The 18,983-nt window shown below is 43.0% G+C and overlaps 1 protein-coding gene and 1 pseudogene across 1 annotated transcript in view; one reads left to right on the top strand and one right to left on the bottom strand.

The window, feature by feature from the left end:
* The window catches only part of STK38L (serine/threonine kinase 38 like), a 174,571-nt gene that overhangs the window by 27,601 nt on the left and 127,987 nt on the right, over positions 1 to 18,983 (top strand). The gene's annotated exons all lie outside the window — the stretch shown is intronic.
* LOC115839099 (glutamyl-tRNA(Gln) amidotransferase subunit C, mitochondrial-like) lies at positions 9,510 to 18,311 on the bottom strand (annotated as a pseudogene).

The raw sequence follows: 18,983 nt of genomic DNA, 5'->3' as shown, positions 1-18,983 counted from the left end.
AGGGAGGGGCACGGAGTGCAGGGCGAGCCTGCGGCGGCAGAGGCCAGCGTGACGTTGCACTAGCCTGAGGTGCACCGTGCGTTCTCCCGGGGAAGTTGTCCCTGGATCCCGGGACCCTGGCAGTGGCGGGCTGCACAGGCTCCCGGGAGGGGAGGTGTGGAGAGTGACCTGTGCTCGCACACAGGCTTCTTGGTGGCTGCAGCAGCAGCCTTAGTGTCTCATGCCCGTCTCTGGGGTCCGCGCTGATAGCCGCGGCTCATGCCCATCTCTGGAGCTCGTTTAGGTGGTGCTCTGAATCCCCTGTCCTTGCACACCCCAAAGCAATGGTCTGTTGCCTCTTCGGCAGCTCCAGACTTTTTACCGGACTCCCTCCCATCTAGCCGTGGCGCACTAGCCCCTTCAGGCTGTGTTCACGCCGCCAACCCCAGTCCTCTCCCTGGGATCCGACCTCCGAAGCCCGAGTCTCAGCTCCCAGCCCCCGCCCGCCCCGGCGGGTGAGCAGACAAGCCTCTCGGGCTGGTGAGTGCTGGTCAGCACTGATCCTCCGTGCGGGAACCTCTCCGCTTTGCCCTCCGCACCCTCGTTGCTGTGCTCTCCTCCATGGCTCCGAAGCTTCCCCCTCCGCCACCCGCAGTCTCCGCCTGCGAAGGGGCTTCTAGTGTGTGGAGACCTTTCCTCCTTCACGGTTCCCTCCCACTGGTGCAGGGCCCGTCCCTCTTCTTTTGTCTCTGTTTATTCTTTTTTCTTTTGCCCTACCCAAGTACGTGGGGAGTTTCTTGCCTTTTAGGAGGTCTGAGGTCTTCTGCCAGCGTTCAGTAGGTGTTCTGTAGGAGTTGTTCCACATGTAGATTTTGTATGTGTGTGTGTGGTACACGGGCCTCTCACTGTTGTGGCCTCTCCCGTTGCGGAGCACAGCCTCCGGGCGCGCAGGCACAGCGGCCATGGCTCACGGGCCCGGCCGCTCCGCGGCATGTGGGATCCTCCCGGACTGGGGCACGAACCCGTGTCCCCTGCATCGGCAGGCGGACTCCCAATCACCGCGCCACCAGGGAAGCCCTAGGTATATTTTTCATGTATTTGTGGGGAGGAAGCTGATCTCTACGTCTTACTCCTCCACCATCTTGAAGGTCCTCCATTATATAATTTTTTACAAGTTGCTCAACTTCTCTAAGCCTCAGTCTCCTTGTGTAAAAGTGTAATAATAATAGTAGGTAGTAATAATAGTGTCATACATAATAGGATTGCTATAAGCATTCTAAATTAATTTGTGCAAAGCACTTAGAAGAGTGCCTGGTGCATAATAATTGTTCAGTAACATTTAGCCATTATTATTGATTATTTCATTAGTATTAATTCCTAGGAGTAGAATTGTTTGTTCAAAAGGTATGCATTTTTGAGGTTTTGTTATAAATTGCCAAATTTAAGCTTAGAATTAATATTCACAAATCAACATTCATACTGTCATTAACATCAATGATATTTTAGGAATTCCCTGGTGGAACAGTGGTTAGGGCTCCACGCTCTCACTGCTGAGGGCCTGGGTTCAATCCCTGTTTGAGGAACTAAGATCCCACGAGCCGCATGCCCCCCCCAAAAAAAATCAATAGTATTTCCATGGGTGCAAATATATGTATTGTTTTTAATACAAGAGGCTAAATTTAAATGTTCTTTAAAATATTTTTTACTTGGAAATAATGCCAGGAGTCATCTGGTTCCATTTATCAGCAAGGATAGGGCAGTTTATGCTGTGGTAACAAGCAATCCCATAATCTCAGTAATTTAAAACAACACGGATTATTTCTCACTCATGCTACAAGTCCAACGTTAGTGTAGTGGGGTAGGAGGGTGGGTGTCTACTCCTTGTATGTCATGGACTCTGGCTCACAGGGGTGCCATGATGCTTCCATGATCTATAAGGCGGGAAAAAGAGAAAGTGGCAATACATGCACTGGCTCTTAAAGCTCCTGCCTGATATGGTGCACATCAGTTCTGCTCATATTTTCTTCTTCAAATAGGACATGTGGTCACACCTAACTTCAGCAGACAGAGAGAGTTACAGTTCTTCTCTGCACGCAGGAGAAAAGTATCAGGCTATTCATGCACAACTTAATGACTACCACAGACTTCCTTGTTTTTAAATTTATTTTCATTTTTAAAATGTAAATGTTATTTATTTTTAGAAATAGGTGATGCATTCACATGGTTCAAAATTCAAAAGCTATAAAACGTTATAGAGTGAAAAAGTCTATATCCTTCGATCTTTCTCTTTCCCTGGGAGCCAACCAGTGTTAACAATTTTCTTGTGTTTCTTCCAGAAATATTCTCTCTATATACCTTATTAGCAAATACTTGTGTGTGTGTGTATTCTCTGTTTGCCCTCAGATTCATTATCTACCTTTCATGGATCTGCTCTGTGGTCAGAGAGTTGACCTGTAGGCAAATAGCACCCAGGTTGCCTTATCCTCTGACTTAGAGCTGAGTTTGGTCAATGTGAGGCATCAGTAGATTGAAGAGCAGGAGAGGAAAAAGGTTGGGTTATTCCCCACGACCGCCACCACTGACCTTTTCTTCTTCTGAGCTACTGTTGGGGCAGTGGCTGAATCCCTCTACCGTTGCAGCTCTTGCTGGGAGTGCCTCCTCTGGGTCTTTATCTCACACAGGCTCTGATAACACCCTTCCGTCTTCTTGCCCCATGAGACTTAGGGATGATGGTGGCTTCCTGCCACTGATGGTCCCTGGGGGCCTCAGCATCTTTCTCTTTTTTAAAAACAGCTTTGTTGAGGTGTAATTCACATACGATACAATTCACTCACTTAAAGTGTAAAATTCTTTTTTTGGATATTCACAGATTTGTCAGCCTCTCTTTGTGTTTCCTTAACCTTGATCACACCCTTCAATTAATTTTCTTCAGATTTTTTTCTCTGGTTTTTTTTTGGGGGGGGGCGCTGTGTCAGGTCGTTGAAGCATGCAGGATCTTTCGTTCCAGTGCTTGGGCTTCTGTGGCTTGCACGCTCCAGAGCTCATGGGGTCTGTAGCTTGTGGCACACGGGATGTCTCGTTGAGGCATGTGAGCTCAATAGTTGTGGTGCGCGGGCTTAGTTGCCCTGCGGCATGTTGGATCTTAGTTCCCCGACCAGGGATCGAACCCGTGTCCCCTGCATTGGAAGACGGATTCTTTACTACTGAACCATCAGGGAAGTCCCAAATTTTCTTCAGATTTTCATCTAAGTGTGTTTTCTGTTTCCCCGCGGGAAATATCTAATTGTATACCTGGTGGTATACAGGAGTTTTGTGTGCTGGCTATCAAACACAGCCACTATTTTAAAATAAATAAAAGAAACTTACAATTAAATAAATTATAACAGATAATAAATACTAAAATTTCATCACTTCCTAATTATTTTACTACATTTCTCTATTGTATGTGTGTTGTGAGATTATTTGCATCTACTGTATCTGAAAGGTGTAAATGCTGTATAATGACGTTCATGCAGGTACGTGCATCTCTTGCAACTCTGTATTCAGTGATGTCACATTTGTAGCTTGAAATTGGCCATAGTGGGAGTATTTCCACCACAGAAATCAGAATATGATACAATCAGTACTTAATTTTTTGTTTCAGTGATTGTCTAGACTTAAGAAAATGATGGTAAATATGTTAATAATACAAATTAAAGCTAAATGTTTGTTTATGTGAATATAATAAAAAATTAAAGAAATATTCTTCCAATATTTGAAATTGTTATCCAGTCCGGCAAAGAAGTCACTCACAGCACTGAGGAACCAGTGAAGCCCCAGAATACACCTTCATTGCTTCCCTTTCACTTTACTTGTCAACCATCATTCATGGAACTACACTTGGGGAGCTGGTAGTTGAACATGTACCAGCACACCATGGTATAAACACACACACACACCCCAACTATCATTCCATATCACTAATAGAGCTTCTTCAGTCTTTTTAGGTTTACGTTGTATATACCTTGTTGATGGAGAGTTAGGCTGTAGTATTTCACTGTTACAAAACAAAGCTACAGTGAATCACCTATGAATCATCTGTAAATGCATTTGTAATTTCAATAGTTATTTCAAAATTGCTGTCTATGAAAATCATCAATTGCTACGCCTACCTGTAATACATAAGAATGTCTGTTTTCCCACACCCTCAGCAATACAGTGTGCTGTCAAATGCTTTGTATTTTGCTGTACCATTATTATTATTGCTCATTAATAATCCATCTGAGATTTTTTAAAATGCAGTTTTTAGCTAATACCATGCATCAATTATTGCATTTAATAATAATTGCAATTCTATTTTAAATGATAGCCTTGAAGTGATTTGTTTGAGAACTGGTAACATTTCTTAGAGATACAATTCAATATTTTGACTCTTCCACTTCAAAAGGGATATGGGAGTATTTTTCTAGTAGACACAGGAAAAAGTGAAAGAGAAATGTCACTTTACAAAAGAAATGTCCATATAAATGAAGTGATTGCATGGCAGTGTTTGACCATCCTGTACTACAGTCCCCTGGGCTCCAAGCTGCAGAACTCCCCTGGGGTGGTGGAAGAGAGAGTCAGGCAAAGGTGGAATTGTTTCTGCTAAGGTGCAATCAGACCCACTGTCAAGGTCCTAAGGGATTTTGAGCACAGCCTCCACTTATCCACACATAGTTATAAGCTAGGTTTGAGCAGGAAAATGTGCATTCATACACTTTCACTTCCTCGGCATCTCTCCCTTTCCTATCCCCTTTTCCACTTCAAAAAGAAAGAAAGTCTTCTGAACCTGTAACTGGTAAAGCCTGGGCTGGAAGAAAGTGCATAAAGATTGAGACCTGACCGACCATGTTTCCTTGTTCACATGGCTTATAGGTCATCATCCTTCCCTTCATAAACAGGTGCTAGTAACTGACATCAAAAATCTCTTTCTATCCCCTAAATTCGCTGGAGCCAGGTTCAGTCTTTGACTCCCAGCTGACTGTGCAGTAGCTCTGTAACACTTGGAAGTTACTTGACCTTTTGACCTTCAGTTTCCTCATCTTTAAAATGGAGATAATAATAGTTCCCCTCATATGGTTACTGTGAGGAAATGAGATAATCCATATAAGATACACAGCCAGAGCTTTACATATACATGCTATTGCTTAATACATGTTATCCATTATTTTATAGAAACATATACATTGTATGCACCCTTATTAAGCAGTAGAAATTCAGTCATTCACAGATTTTTTCTGTTGCCTTTATGAAATCCTGAGCTAAAGAACTTAACTAGATATTCCTATACAGAGATGATTGTTGAAGTAGATCTTGAAAGTAGAAAAACTGTGCTCTTCACAACCATTATCATGAGCTTTATTTCTGTCTGGATTGGCTACATGATACATTTGAGTTGATCCAGTCTTAATCTTAAGCAACCATTTATTTTGCTGAACAAAATTAGAGCTTATGTGCATTTATTATAACATATATCCAGGCCCTATTTAATCTCCTAGGAGAAGAAATTTACCAAATGATACCCTGTTGTTCTAGAAGGGCTTACTCAACTTAATGGAGGATGCCCTTTATTCACACAGAGTAGATTAGACATGTTCGTTCTTTCTGATGATTCTGCGTTGGAATTTAGCTGACCTGGGAGTTGGTTGTGCATAAAAAAGCATGGAACACACCTTTCTTTTGGCCACAGTTAAATTATATACAGAGAGTGTGGAAAAGAGTTTTGCCAAGCAAGTCCAATATGGCCTAACATACATTGAGTGCGTGGCAGAGTTTGTGTCTCTCTCTCTTCTGTTGCAAGTAGCAAAGCAACTGACCTGATTATAAGACTGATTTTTGAAAAATAGATTCAGTTCAAACGGAGAAGTATTTCTTGAGAATGTAATTATCTTCAAGGCACTGTGCTGGGTGGTGTGAATAATAATAAAACAAAGAAGGTAATATCTCTGCTCTCAAGAAATCACCATCTACAGGAACAGAAAAATAAGTGTGGAACAGACAGTAACAAAATGTGGTAAGAGCTCCACTAGTAGTATGCAAAAATGTTACGTGGTAAGGAGCCACTAATTCCACTGGGGTGGCAGGGAGGAAGCTGCTAAGGAAGACTTTGTAGAAGTGGCACTTGGATGGGATCTTAGAGGATCTATAAGATTTTTGGAGACAGCGGGTAGAGAAACAGAGGAGCAGCATGACCCGAGGCAGAGAAGCTCCATGGTGAGAGATGAAGGTCAGAAGATTTGCTAATCCAGGTAATAAAGGAGGCAACAGTCTTCCTAGAGTGTGTGGACTCTATCCTGAAAGCAACAGTGAAAATGGAAGGTTCTCAGTTGCGGCAGTGACCTGTCCAGGTTTGGTCTGGAGAAGGTTGTTGCGGAAGCAGTGATTGAGATCAGGGAAGAGGGGAGATGAGCTTGCCAAGGGGGCCTGTGGTCAGAGAAGAGGCTGGAATGATAGCTCTGGAGAACATCTAAGGGTGAGCTGTAGAAGAGAAACAAGTGAAGAAGCCTTGGAAGAAGTGATCTTCAGAATCAAGAGAATCAGGAGACATATAAGGAAGCAAAGAAAGGGGCGAGGAAGAAGAGTTGATCTACGTGTCAACCACAGCGCACAGTTCCAGTGGGAAGGAAACTTAAAAGAATCCATTGGATGGGGCAACTAGACTATTTTTAGCAACCCTTCTGAGACCAGTTTCAACAGAATGAGCAGAGTGGAAACCAGATACTGTGCCAGACATGGAAAAAATATTTATATCATACAGGAAATTTAAAGATAGGCAGGAGCTGCTGTTGCCTCCCTCAAGGAGGGGTGAGTTTAAGAGCAACCGATGGAAATCATGAGACATAGGAGCCCCAGAAGTCCCAAGCCCAAAACCAGACAGACGAGAAACATTTGCAGAATGAAGTCAGCCTCCCTCCTCGGATGATATCACTTTGTTCCTCAGATGTTTCACCCAGACGGCATGAGTCAACCTCTTTATTTGGGCATGGGAGAGCTACCTTTTGTGCTATGTGCCAATTCAGAAGTGTGTGCTAGTCTGGTTTAACTCTGCCAAATTATTTTCAGCTATGACCTCACCACCAGTCCATGGTAGGTAATCTGTTTATTATCTCACAGCTTGAATTCCAGGACACTCAATTTTATGTAATGTAATCTTCATTGGGTTTTCCCCCCTTGCATTTGGAAGACACCAGTTTATTTTTTACAAGTACATTCATAACCAATGTAAAAAAAAGCAAAAGTAGAAATGTCAGAAGCCACCATAAATAGATCCAAGAGATTATGTAGATTACTGGACATGACTAGAATAACAGGAGTAGCTTCCACGAATTCAGTGCCTATTATTTGCCGGACAGTTTTCATAGATTGTTTCTAGTTCTCACTATAGTCCAAAAATATAGCTATGATTTTCAGCTGAAAAAAATTAAGGAACTTGCCTGTGTTCACTCAGGCAGCAAATGGAAGAATAGGGACTCAAAACTACACCTGACCCCGAAACCCTGGTCTTCCATCACACTCCAAAATGTCATGGTGTCCGTAATTGCAAAAGAAAAGTGACCCACGTCAGATCAGGTACGTTCACAAGTGATGACTTAGACATTGATTTCTAGAAGCTCTTATAAGATAGATGTAAACTGCCCATCTAACTTTTATTCAGACAAAAGTATTACAGGTTGCCTGTAGTTGACCAAACTTAATAGTGAGTGACTCTCTATCTTGGATGGGGGATCAGAGGAGAAGGCAAGAAGGGAGAGAAGACAAGAGGATTACATAACAGGAACTATGCCTGGAGGAAAATTCAGTATTAAAGAAAAGCTGGAGATGGGTTCTCTTAAGATCTTGAGAAGGTATAACTTTTCTGAAATTCTAAACTAGTGATTCTTTCTTTGGCTAAATTATAGTGAGATCACTCATCAGAATTTTATTTGTTTTATACTAAACTCATTGCTGTGACCAACAAGTAAACCTGTGATATTTATTTAGGAAGGAAAAGGGAACTAACATTTGGTCAGTGCCTGGTGCAGAGTAGTTGTAAATGTGAATGAATGTCTACTTTGCTTTGGACACTGTGCCATGTGTCTTTGTGCCGTGGGGGTTAAATCGAAATGAAGGAGAGGGACATTGATTTGGGTTTTTCGGGCTGGAATGCTGAGTGATCAAGTGTTTGGTATTTGATACTATTACAGGGCTATTTCCAAATGAAACACACAAAAAGGAATTGTTTGGGGAAGGTCATAGGGACATCAGTGTCTTATAGATTTGTTGTGTCTAAAGATTCCACGGAACAGTGAAGGAGAAGCTAAAGGAAGGGGAGCAGGGAGGATGCTGCTTCTGGACGCTGGTACCCAGCACAGCGCCTGGCACGTGGGAGGCAATCAACAAACGTTTGTTGTGCTGTCCCTCACTTTATAATCAGTGTAAGTCATGTCCTCAATTCAGCTTCCTGGGGTCACATTTTCCTTTGTATCCAAATAACACCATCTTTCAAATTCTCACCCTCCTTGATGACAGTGAAATTCTCAAGAGCAGGGACCAGCTTCCTGTTGCTGAGCATTTTCCCAACACCAGCAAGGTACTTGGCATACGGCAGGTATTTGAGGAATGTTGTTGGCTGGGTGAATGAAGCCTGCATCATTAAAGATTTTGTCAGCAAACGTTTCCGAGGACACCCAGGTAGTCCTGGTTTTCGTTGTCATCTCAGGTCGAGACTGCTGATCAACCCACTGTGTGGCAATTGCCTCTCTGGGCTGCTGTGATCTCTTCACCAACTTTGCTTAATCATGGACTCAACTACTCTGAGCCACCTCCTGAAACAACTCCTAAGAGGCTTTGGCGGTTTAACAAATTTAACTCAATTCTTTTTAAACCATTTTACTGAAATATAGTTGACCTGTAAATAGCTGTACTTATTTAATGTATACAAGTCAGTGAGTTTGGGGTTAAGTATGCATGCATGAAATCACAACCGTGAAGGCCGTAAACATACACATCACCTCCCAAAGCTGCCTCCTTACTCCTTTAACTTTAGCTGAAAGTCAGCCCTCTGCTTGGAATACAGTGGGTACCCAGGAACAAATTTAGTGTGTTCAGTAAAGATAAAAGGCTGCTCAAGTCGATGGAAACAGCAACTGAAAGGGACAGCTCAGGTTGTCACATAGTGATCAGATGCAATGTCTAACAGTTACATGAGTAGAAAACTTCACTTAAGTGCCATTTGCTAGACCGTCTTTGGGGAGGGGATAAAGCCTTCCATACTGAACAGCCTGTGAGTAAACACTTGATCCATTTTCTTGGAAACTGGCAATACCTTCTACTTCCATTGGCATCAGGGACTCTTTGCCTTGTTTTAGCTAGATCTTTCCCAATTCTGTCTTCAGAAGAGTTAGTTACTAAAAGATCCCTAACCATCACTTTTTTCAGGTGACTGAAGAGAGCGGGAACACTTGTGTTCATAATAACAAAATAGTCGTTGCCCTTCCACCTGTTCATAGGGCGCCCCTTCGCAGAATAGGTCCTCAGCAGTGTGAGAGGGGCTCTTTTCCATCTAGCTTTGGCCAAGACATACGACCTGGGGGGCCACAAAATACTCCTCCACATCTCGACGGGAGTTTTGTAGCAGTTCTTTGGCACAGTTGCCTTCTGCCACATTGTCGGATCTTAAGCACAGACATGCATCCTCCAGGACTGACTGCACGGGCTCCACCCCGTCCGTGTCCACGGCGCAGAGCCTGTAGGCGAACGCGATGGCTTTCTCTGGCCGTGCTGCGACCTCCGGCTGCCACAGTCCGCAAGCGCTCGCGGCTCCAGGATCTGGCCCACTTCCCTGGGTGGGGGGTGGGGCGGGGATAAGGGGGAGGGTGTGGGTCACGTGTGGCGCCCCACCACCTCCCGCCGCCCTTCAGCACCCGGCTAGACGCTCCGGCCTCTACCCGGGGACCCGCCTTGGAGGTGGAGCCCCGGCGCCCGCCCGCCGAGGCCCGAAGACCCACCCACACCTAACTCAATTCTTGAGGATGACAGAAGGGATGGATGACACTGGAAGCAAAGTTAAAATTATATACCAAATAACATTGTTCCAAGACTCCGCAGACCATGCTTCTCAGGCGGTCCCCGCAGTTTTCCTTCTTCTTTAGTCCCTGGATGACATCAAGTTACTGGGGTACGTTTCCTCCCACTGATGACAGTTCCAGCTGACTCCGCTGTGGGTGGAATATTTTCCCCTCCTCCCCAATTCATGTCTACCCAGAACCTGTGAATATGACATTATTTGGAGTAGGGTTTTGCAGATGTGATCAATCTAAGATGAGGTCCTGGGCTTCCCTGGTGGCGCAGTGGTTGAGAGTCCGCCTGCCGATGCAGGGGACGCGGGTTCATGCCCCGGTCCGGGAAGATCCCACATTCCGCGGAGCGGCTGGGCCCGTGAGCCATGGCTGCTGAGCCTGCGCCTCGGGAGCCTGTGCTCCGCAACGGGAGAGGCCACAACAGTGAGAGGCCCGCGTACCGCTAAAACAAACAAACAAACAAAAACAAACAAAAAAAGATGAGGTCCTATTGGGTTAGGGTAGGTCCTCCTAAATCCGATGACCAGTATCTATAAAAAGAGGGAAATTTTTATTAAAAATATTTATTTTTAAATAAAAACAGACACAGAGGAGATACAGGGGAGAAGGCTATGTGAAAACTGTGGCAGGGATTAAAGTCATGCTTCTGCAAGCCAAGGGGAACACCAAGGGTTGCTGGCAACCACCAAAAGCTATGAAGAAGCAAAGAAGAATCCTTCCCTTCAGTCTTTGGAGGGAACATGGCCCTGCTAACAACTTGATTTTGGACTTCTAGCCTTCAGAACTGTGAGAGAATAAATTTCCGTTGTTCCAGCTTGTCGTAATTTATGATGGCAGCCTTAGGAAACAAATACACTGTGCCTGCTTCCTGAAATCCAGGACTCTGACATCTGTCCTGGCTCCAGTCAGAAGAAGTGGGAAGAGAAGAAAAAAAAAATCAGTTCACATCAAAGAATCTCCCTAAGATTACTTCCCATCCCCACTGTCACTGAGAAAGTTTTTAGTGTATTTCACAGGGAAGTTCAGCTAGTTTTTCTCAATCCCTCCTTGTCAGACCAGGCTGGGAGTGAGGGGTGGCTTACCTTTGTAGGCCCCCTGCTCAGAGAGCCTTCCCTTGGCATCAAATCTGAAGTAGCCCCCCCTGCCGCCACACTCTCTAGCACATTACTGGGCTATATATTCTTCATAGCAATACCTGAAATTATCTTATTCACTCAATTTTTTAATTGACTGAAATCATACCCCTCCCCCAGAAATTTAACGTCTATGAGAACAGACCTCGTGTCTTTGTCTCAAGGCCAAATCTGAAGTTCTCAGAACAATGCCTGAAACATAGCAAGTGTTCAAAAAAATTTATTGACTGACTGAATGAATAACATTGCCAAATGCATAATAATGTCAATTCCCAACTTAGAGATCTTCTCTCAAGAGAGGAACTCTACATGTCTCCTAGAAGGGGGATAGTAATAAAGGGTGGGGGTCATTTATGTTAATAGGCTATAAAAGGAAGACTAGGAAAGATGGTTTATTACAAACACATGAATAGAGCGGATTCTAACGTATCTCCTTCCTCCTAAAAGTGAAGAGTAGACCTATAGACATCCAAATGTATCTTGGCTTTAAGGCAAAAGGATGCTGCATTCTGTAGCAGGCATGTGAAAGTCGTCAAATGATGTGCTAAATAGATGCAAATAATTAAAGTGAATTATTAACATTCAGACCTTACATGATGTTGAATTTACTATTGTCCAGGAATTTTTCTTCTTTTTCTCGCAGGTCAGAATTTTTAAAGCAGTTCTGAAGAGAGGGGAGTTTTTATCCTACTGGAGTCTTACAGCATGGAATATCTTATCAGCTCTTAGAGCTATGTATGCTGGAGTGCTTCAAAGAGACAGAAATAAGATGGCTAGCACTTTTAGTTGACAAGGCTGGATGCATTAGACAGATGACCTTTCATAAGAAGTCCATTCCTTGAGTTAGAAAACACAGCCAATCCCCACCCAACCTGAATAAGATATGTTGGTCAGAGGCACATGAGCACAAGCATGCCTTTATATTTCACTTTAATAAATTCCTGCTTATTGCACCAAAAGGCAACCTGATATGTTTTTGCACAAGTCTTTGAAAAAGTATATCTTCCTAATGAAAAGTGATTATTGTATCGCTGAAAACTGGGAAACCACATACACCAAATATGTGTATTTTTCCACAGCATTTTATGATGTTGAGAAATCATCCTAACTAATCAGCCAGGCATATTATCAAAAATTGAGCAAGGGAAAATCGAAATATGAAGTTAAGTGAAAGAAAGCAATACGATTAACAAAGGAGGAAAAGTCAGTCAAAGACCGATTTCAGTCAATTCACTGGCAGTGTCTGTGGTGGTAGATTTCAATGGATAAGTTGAACAGACAGATTTGTGTGTCTGAGGCTTTAGGGAGGTATCGGTTTGGGAGACTTGGCATTCAGGTGTCTGTTACAACTGTAAGAGTGTGTGAGGTCTGCCAGGGAGGACACGTAGAGCAAAAAGAGAAGAGAGCTAGTGGGAAAATGAGAGAATATCGAGACCTATGGAGTGGGCCGTGGTTAGGAAGGTGGCCAAGAAGAAAGGATTAGAAGGGCTTAAGAAGCCTCAGGAAAATGTGGTGTCACCAAAGCCAAGGGTTGAGAATTTTAAGGAAGAAGTAGTCTCCAGCAATACATTCAGCAGAAAGATCCACTTAAATAAGGACAAATGTAATCAATGGATTTTTCAATAGAAAGTCACTGACTGCTCTTGAAAATCATGTTTTAGCGGAATGGTTGGGACAGAGCTATGATGCAACTATGAACTGAAGGGGAGGGTGAGGAAGTGAAGCCTTCCGGTAAGTGTAGACAACTTTCAAAAGTCTGATGGGTAGAGGAGAAAAGAGATGGTAGAAGAGGTAGGGGCAGGTGGAGGGGTAAAGGAATCTTTGGGGATTTTTAATAGAAAAAGATCATTTTCCCTTCCATTCTGAGCAAAGAAACTCAAGCAACACTATCTAAGGCAGTGCCTCTTTTAACTGTTCCAGTTGCATTGTTTTCTTTCTGTTAAAAATCCTTCCAGTAAACTAAACAAAAAAATAACAAACACACAAAATAGAGTCTTTCTTTCACTGGATCCCATCTGACAGGTAAGGAAAGGAAATATTCTGATTGTGTTCTATTACTGAAAGCTGTGTATAAATAGGTGTACTAATTCAGCAAGTCTTCGTACAACTATTGAGTATCCTCAGGTTTTTAACTTAGGATTTGTTTTCCTGATTCTAAAAGTTATAGACGCTCATTGGAAACACACACACACACACACGCACACGCACACGCACACGCACACGCACCAGAAAAGAAGTAAGAAGGAAAACACTGCTTTTTAAAAACTGTAAATGTGAAACTCTGCTAGAAATTCCAATTGTCTGTTCAGGCGGAAATTTCAGTTGTCTGTTCAGGAAAGGTAGATTTACTTACGATCTGACATGTGCATGTTTATGACTGTTGCAGTCTTTCTGTTTGTTCTTGAGTCTTAGTTTTTAATGTAAACAAGATAATACTCAGAATGGGTATAAGTTTGGTGGAAATATAAACTGTTATTACCTTTCTGTATCAGGACCTTTAAAAATTACTATCCTCTAACCCAGTAATTCTAAGAATTTAGCTAGAGAAATGATTAGAAGTTGTCCTAAATGTTTAAGTACAAGACTCATAATTGAATCTTGGAAAAACAATCTAAAATCCAATAGTGTAAAATCATTAATAAGTATGGTAAATCCATGTGATACAACCAGTAAACTCAGATTTTTTTCAAGAATATTTAATGACCTGGGAGAATGTTTGTGATACAATACAAATTCAGGTTGTAGTTTTTCAGTATGTTCTGAATGTTGTAAAAAGAAAACACACACACATTAGTATATAAACGTTTAAAAATTGTCTTGAAATAAAATATATTTAAAAATTCAGTAAGATGCTAATAGTTCTATATCCAGGTGGCTCTGTTATGGCTGATTTGTATTTTCCTATTATACACTTTTCTGCATTCCTAAATTTTCTACAATGACATGCACTGTTTTTAATAATCAGGAAAAAAATTAATAATAAAAATGACGTATCTGGGGTTGAATTTGTGAATTCTAATAACTGTGTACCAAAACCCATTAGGTTCAATGTCACTCAAACCAAGTGTACTTGAAGCTTTCTAAAAACCTTGGAGGTCTGAAATGATACAATGTCATTCTGTGAATGATGCTTTCCTGGGGAGCAAATCAGCAATACTCCCAGTGTTTGGCAAGCAGCCTTTACAGGGAACAACTTTAGGAAATTTAGATAGTCCTGTTGAAAATGGTAGTGTAGGGACTTCCCTGGTGGTGCAGTGTATAAGAATCCGCCTGCCAATGCAAGGTATATGGATTTGATCCCTGGTCTGGGAAGATCCCACATGCCGCGGAGCAACTAAGCCCGTGCGCCACAACTACTGAGCCTGCACCCTAGAGCCCGTGTGCCTAGAGCCCGTGCTCCGCAACAAGGGAAGCCACCGCAGTGAGAAGCCCGCGCACTGCAACGAAGAGTAGCCCCTGCTCGCCGCAACTAGAGAGAGAAAGCCCGCACGCAGCAGCGAAGACCCAACGTAGCCAAAACTAATAACTTAATTAATTTAATTTAATTCCAAACAAAAGGTAGTGTATTGGTATTTAAATTAGTCACACAATGGCTGATTAAAATGAAATTATTACAGAATATGTTTGCAGTTACCCCAGAGCCAGGGATAAATCAGGCACAGTGGTAACTTGTTCTTGCTAATGCTGACGTTTTTTCCTTCTATGGGTAGAATGCTCATGAGTCTGGATATGCATGAAAAACAGCATGAATTTCCTTAGAATCAGAACCACTCCCTATGTGTCATTACTTTCTTTAATCCTTTAAGTTTGGGTAGAAATTTTTTCCCCAGGGCTTTGTTTAGAAATCTAGAAAGAGAATGTATTTGTATGTCTATGTGTTTCTTGTTTTTGAGCCACACTGTCCAGGAGAAAACAAAGGACAGTTTTACTGGAGCCCCTTTACGTACAAGGCACGGTCCTGGGTGCCAAGCCAAGGTGCCATTCCTCACCCCCAAAGCCTGGGATCCAATCTCACCTGGTGCAAGTGTGTCAGTCCTTAACCTTAAAGAAAGTCTGGGCAGCGCACAACTTGCTTTGATTCAACATACCTTTTCATGGCGGGAAACCAGTTCCTGACATTTCTGGAAGCACCGCCTTCTATGAGCTGGTTAGAAATTACATCCATCCCAAGCTTGAGGCTACTTCTTGGCACTTTCTCACAGACTGTCCTACCCTTGAGGACGTCCAGGGACTTTCACCACCTCACCAATTCTACATCACCCGCGCCAGTAGCTGCCATGCCTGCCATGCTGCCCTGTTCTATCAGTTTCCTATGGCTGCTGTAACAAATTCCAACCAACTTGAGAGCTTAAAAACAGCACAGACTTATTCTCTTATAGTTCTGGAGGCCAGAGGTCCAAAATTGGTTTCAGTGGGCTAAGCCAAAGTGTCAGCAGGGCTGTTCATTTCTGGAGGCTCTTGGGGAGAATCTGTTTCCTTGCCTTTTCCAGCTCCTAGAGCTGTATTCCTTTTTTTTTTTTTTTTTGGCTGCTTTGTGTCTTTTTTTTTTTAATTGATTGTGTTTTTTTAATTTATTTAATTTTTATTTATTTTTATTTTTGGCTCCGTTGGGTCTTCATTGCTGTGCGCATGCTTTCTCTAGTTGCGGCTTCTCATTGTGGTGGCTTCTCTTGTTGTGGAGCACGGGTTCTAGGTGTGTGGGCTTCAGTAGTTGCAGCATGTGGGCTCAGTAGTTGTAGCACACGGGCTTAGTTGCTCCACGGCATGTGGGAATCTTCCCGGACCAGGGCTCGAACCCGTGTCCCCTGCATTGGCAGGCAGGTTCTTAACCACTGCACCACCAGGGAAGCCCCCGCATTGGGTCTTAGTTGCAGCACATGGGATCTTCATTGAGGCATGTGGGATCTTTCCTTGTGGCGTGGTCTCTTCGTTGCAGCAGTTGGGTTTCTCTCTAGTTGTGGTGCACGGGGTTTTCTCTTCCCTAATTGTGGTGCATGGGCTCCGGGGCGTGTGGGCCCTGTAGTTTGCGGCACGCGGGCTCTCTTATTGAAGTGCGCGAGCTCAGTAGTTGTGGCACGCAGGCTTAGTTGCCCCGCGGCATGTGGGATCTTAGTTCCCCGACCAGGGATCAAACGTGCGTCCCCTGCATTGGAAGGCGGATCCTTTATCACTGGACCATCAGGCAAGTCCCTTCTTGCATTTCTTGGCTCATGGACCTTTCCTTCATCTTCAAAGCCAGCAGCATAGCATCTTTATTTTTTTAAAAAAGATTGTTTTGATGTGGACCATTTTTAAAGTCTTTATTGAATTTATTACAATATTGCTTCTGTTTTCTGTTTTGGTTTTTTGGCTGCAAGGCATGTGGGATCTTAGCTCCCCAAGCAGGGATCGAACATGCACCCACTGCATTGGAAGGCAAAGTCTTAACCACTGGATCGCCAGGGAAGTCCCAGCATAGCATCTTTTTAAAAATTTATTTATTTTTTTTATTTTGCTGTCGCTTTGTACCAGTTTTTTTTTTTTTTTACATCTTTATTGGAGTATAATTGCTTTACAATGGTGTGTTGGTTTCTGCTTTATAACAAAGTGAATCAGTCATACATATACATATGTTCCCATATCTCTTCCCTCTTGTGTCTCCCTCCCTCCCACCCTCCCTATCCCACCCCTCCAGGCGGTCACAAAGCACCGAGCTGATCTCCGTGTGCCATGTGGCTGCCTCCCACCAGCTGTCTACCTTACGTTTGGTAGTGTATATATGTCCATGCCTCTCTCTCGCTTTGTCACAGCTTACCCTTCCCCCTCCCCACATCCTCAAGTCCATTCTCTAGTAAGTCTGTGTCTTTATGCCTGTCTTACCCCTAGGTTCTTCATGACATTTTTTTCCTTAAATTCCATATATATGTGTTAGCATACGGTATTTGTCTTTCTCTTTCTGACTTACTTCACTCTGTATGACAGACTCTAGGTCTATCCACCTCATTACAAATAGCTCAGTTTCATTTCTTTTTATGCCAGCATAGCACCTTTAAATCTCAGTCTTCCTCTACTTCCATCTTCACATTGCCTTCAGGCATTGCCTTCACTTGGAGAATCCAGGACAATCTCCCCATCTCAAGATCCCCAGTCTCATCACATCTGCAAAATCCCTTTAGCCATATAATGCAGCAGCCATAGGTTCCAGAGATTAGGACATGGACATCCTAATGGTCCTGGGGAGGAGGCAGTGGGGACAGAAGGGCACCGTTCAGCGCCCCACACCATTTGATGCTGGCCAGCTGCTACTACCTTAGGCACCCTGAATGAAACATACCGGTGCTTCTCAGGAGTGCCTTGTCATATGTAACACCTATGTGAGGCGGCATTTTTATCCTATGTTAAGAGGGCATGAGAGCTGAGTGTCAAACTGTTTAGCAGGCTCTAGAGTCAGACTGGATTTCAATCCTGGTCTCTGTCCGTTAACCGCTTACAAGCTATGTGACCCTGGGAGAGTTCCTTGACTTCTTTAAATCTCAGTTTCCTTGTCTGTAAAATGACATCTGTCTTCTGGGTTATTGTGACATTTAAAGGAGACAGTCCTTGTAAAATAATTAGTACAGGGTCCAATTTTACAGAGAAAAATATTCAATAATTATTTGTTCTTTTTAGTATTATTAGTCTATCTTCCTTACTTTACAGATAAAAATAAGAGGCTTAGAAATATTAAGTGATTTTTTTTTTTTTTTTTTTTTTTTTTTTGCGGTATGCGGGCCTCTCACTGCTGTGGCCTCTCCCGTTGCGGAGCACAGGCTCCGGACGCGCAGGCTCAGCGGCCATGGCTCACGGGCCCAGCCGCTCCGCGGCATGTGGGATCCTCCCAGACCGGGGCACGAACCCGTGTCCCCTGCATCGGCAGGGGTACTCCCAACCACTACACCACCAGGGAAGCCCTAAGTGATTTATTTTTGCCTCACAGCCTCGGTCTCAGAATCTATAGACAGGGTGAAAACAAGTGTGACACTGGAGTTATTTGTACCCAATTGAGAAATCCCCTTCCCTTACCTGCCCGAATGCTGCCACTGTCACCTGGCTGATGCCGTGCCTGACACCACTGCACGAGGGCTTCTGAACTGCTGGCCACCATTTCACCTTTGGTTCTCCTTGCCTGCGAGGTGGTTCCTATTTTATCCTGCTGCTGTCCCCACACAGGCCCTCGAACCTGTCGTGGAAATACTTGCTGTAGTCACTCTTTTTATTAATGTTCCACTATAAAATCTCATTGCTACTGCCTGCTGAATTTGGATGTCTAATTTGTATTTCAAAATTAACATGTCCAAGACCAAAATTTTTTATTGAAGCATAGTTGATTTACAATATTGTGTTAGTTTCAGGTGTACAGCAAAGTGACTCAGTTACATATATGTTGTTTTCAGATTATTTTCCATTGTAAGATGTTGAATGTAGCTCCCTGTGCTATACAGTAAATCCTTGCTGCTTATCTATTTTATGTATAGTAATTGTATCTGTTAATCCCATACTCCTAATTTATCCCTCCCCCCACCTTTGTTTGTTATCTATGTCTGTGAGTCTGTTTCTGTTTTGTATATAGATTCATTTGTATTATTTTTTAGATTCCACATATAAGTGATATCACGTGATATTTGTCTTTCTCTGTCTGACTTACTTCACTTAGTATGACAATCTCTAGGTCCATCCATGTTGTAGCAAATAGCATTATTTCTTTCTTTTTTACGACTAATATTCCATTACATATATATACATATATATATATATATCTCACATCTTCTTAACCAGT

The sequence above is a fragment of the Globicephala melas genome, chromosome 10 (genome assembly GCF_963455315.2).
Source record: "Globicephala melas chromosome 10, mGloMel1.2, whole genome shotgun sequence".
NCBI lineage: Eukaryota > Metazoa > Chordata > Mammalia > Artiodactyla > Delphinidae > Globicephala > Globicephala melas.
The sequence above is the reverse complement of the archived record's forward strand: the minus strand, read 5'-3'. Positions and strand labels throughout refer to the sequence as shown.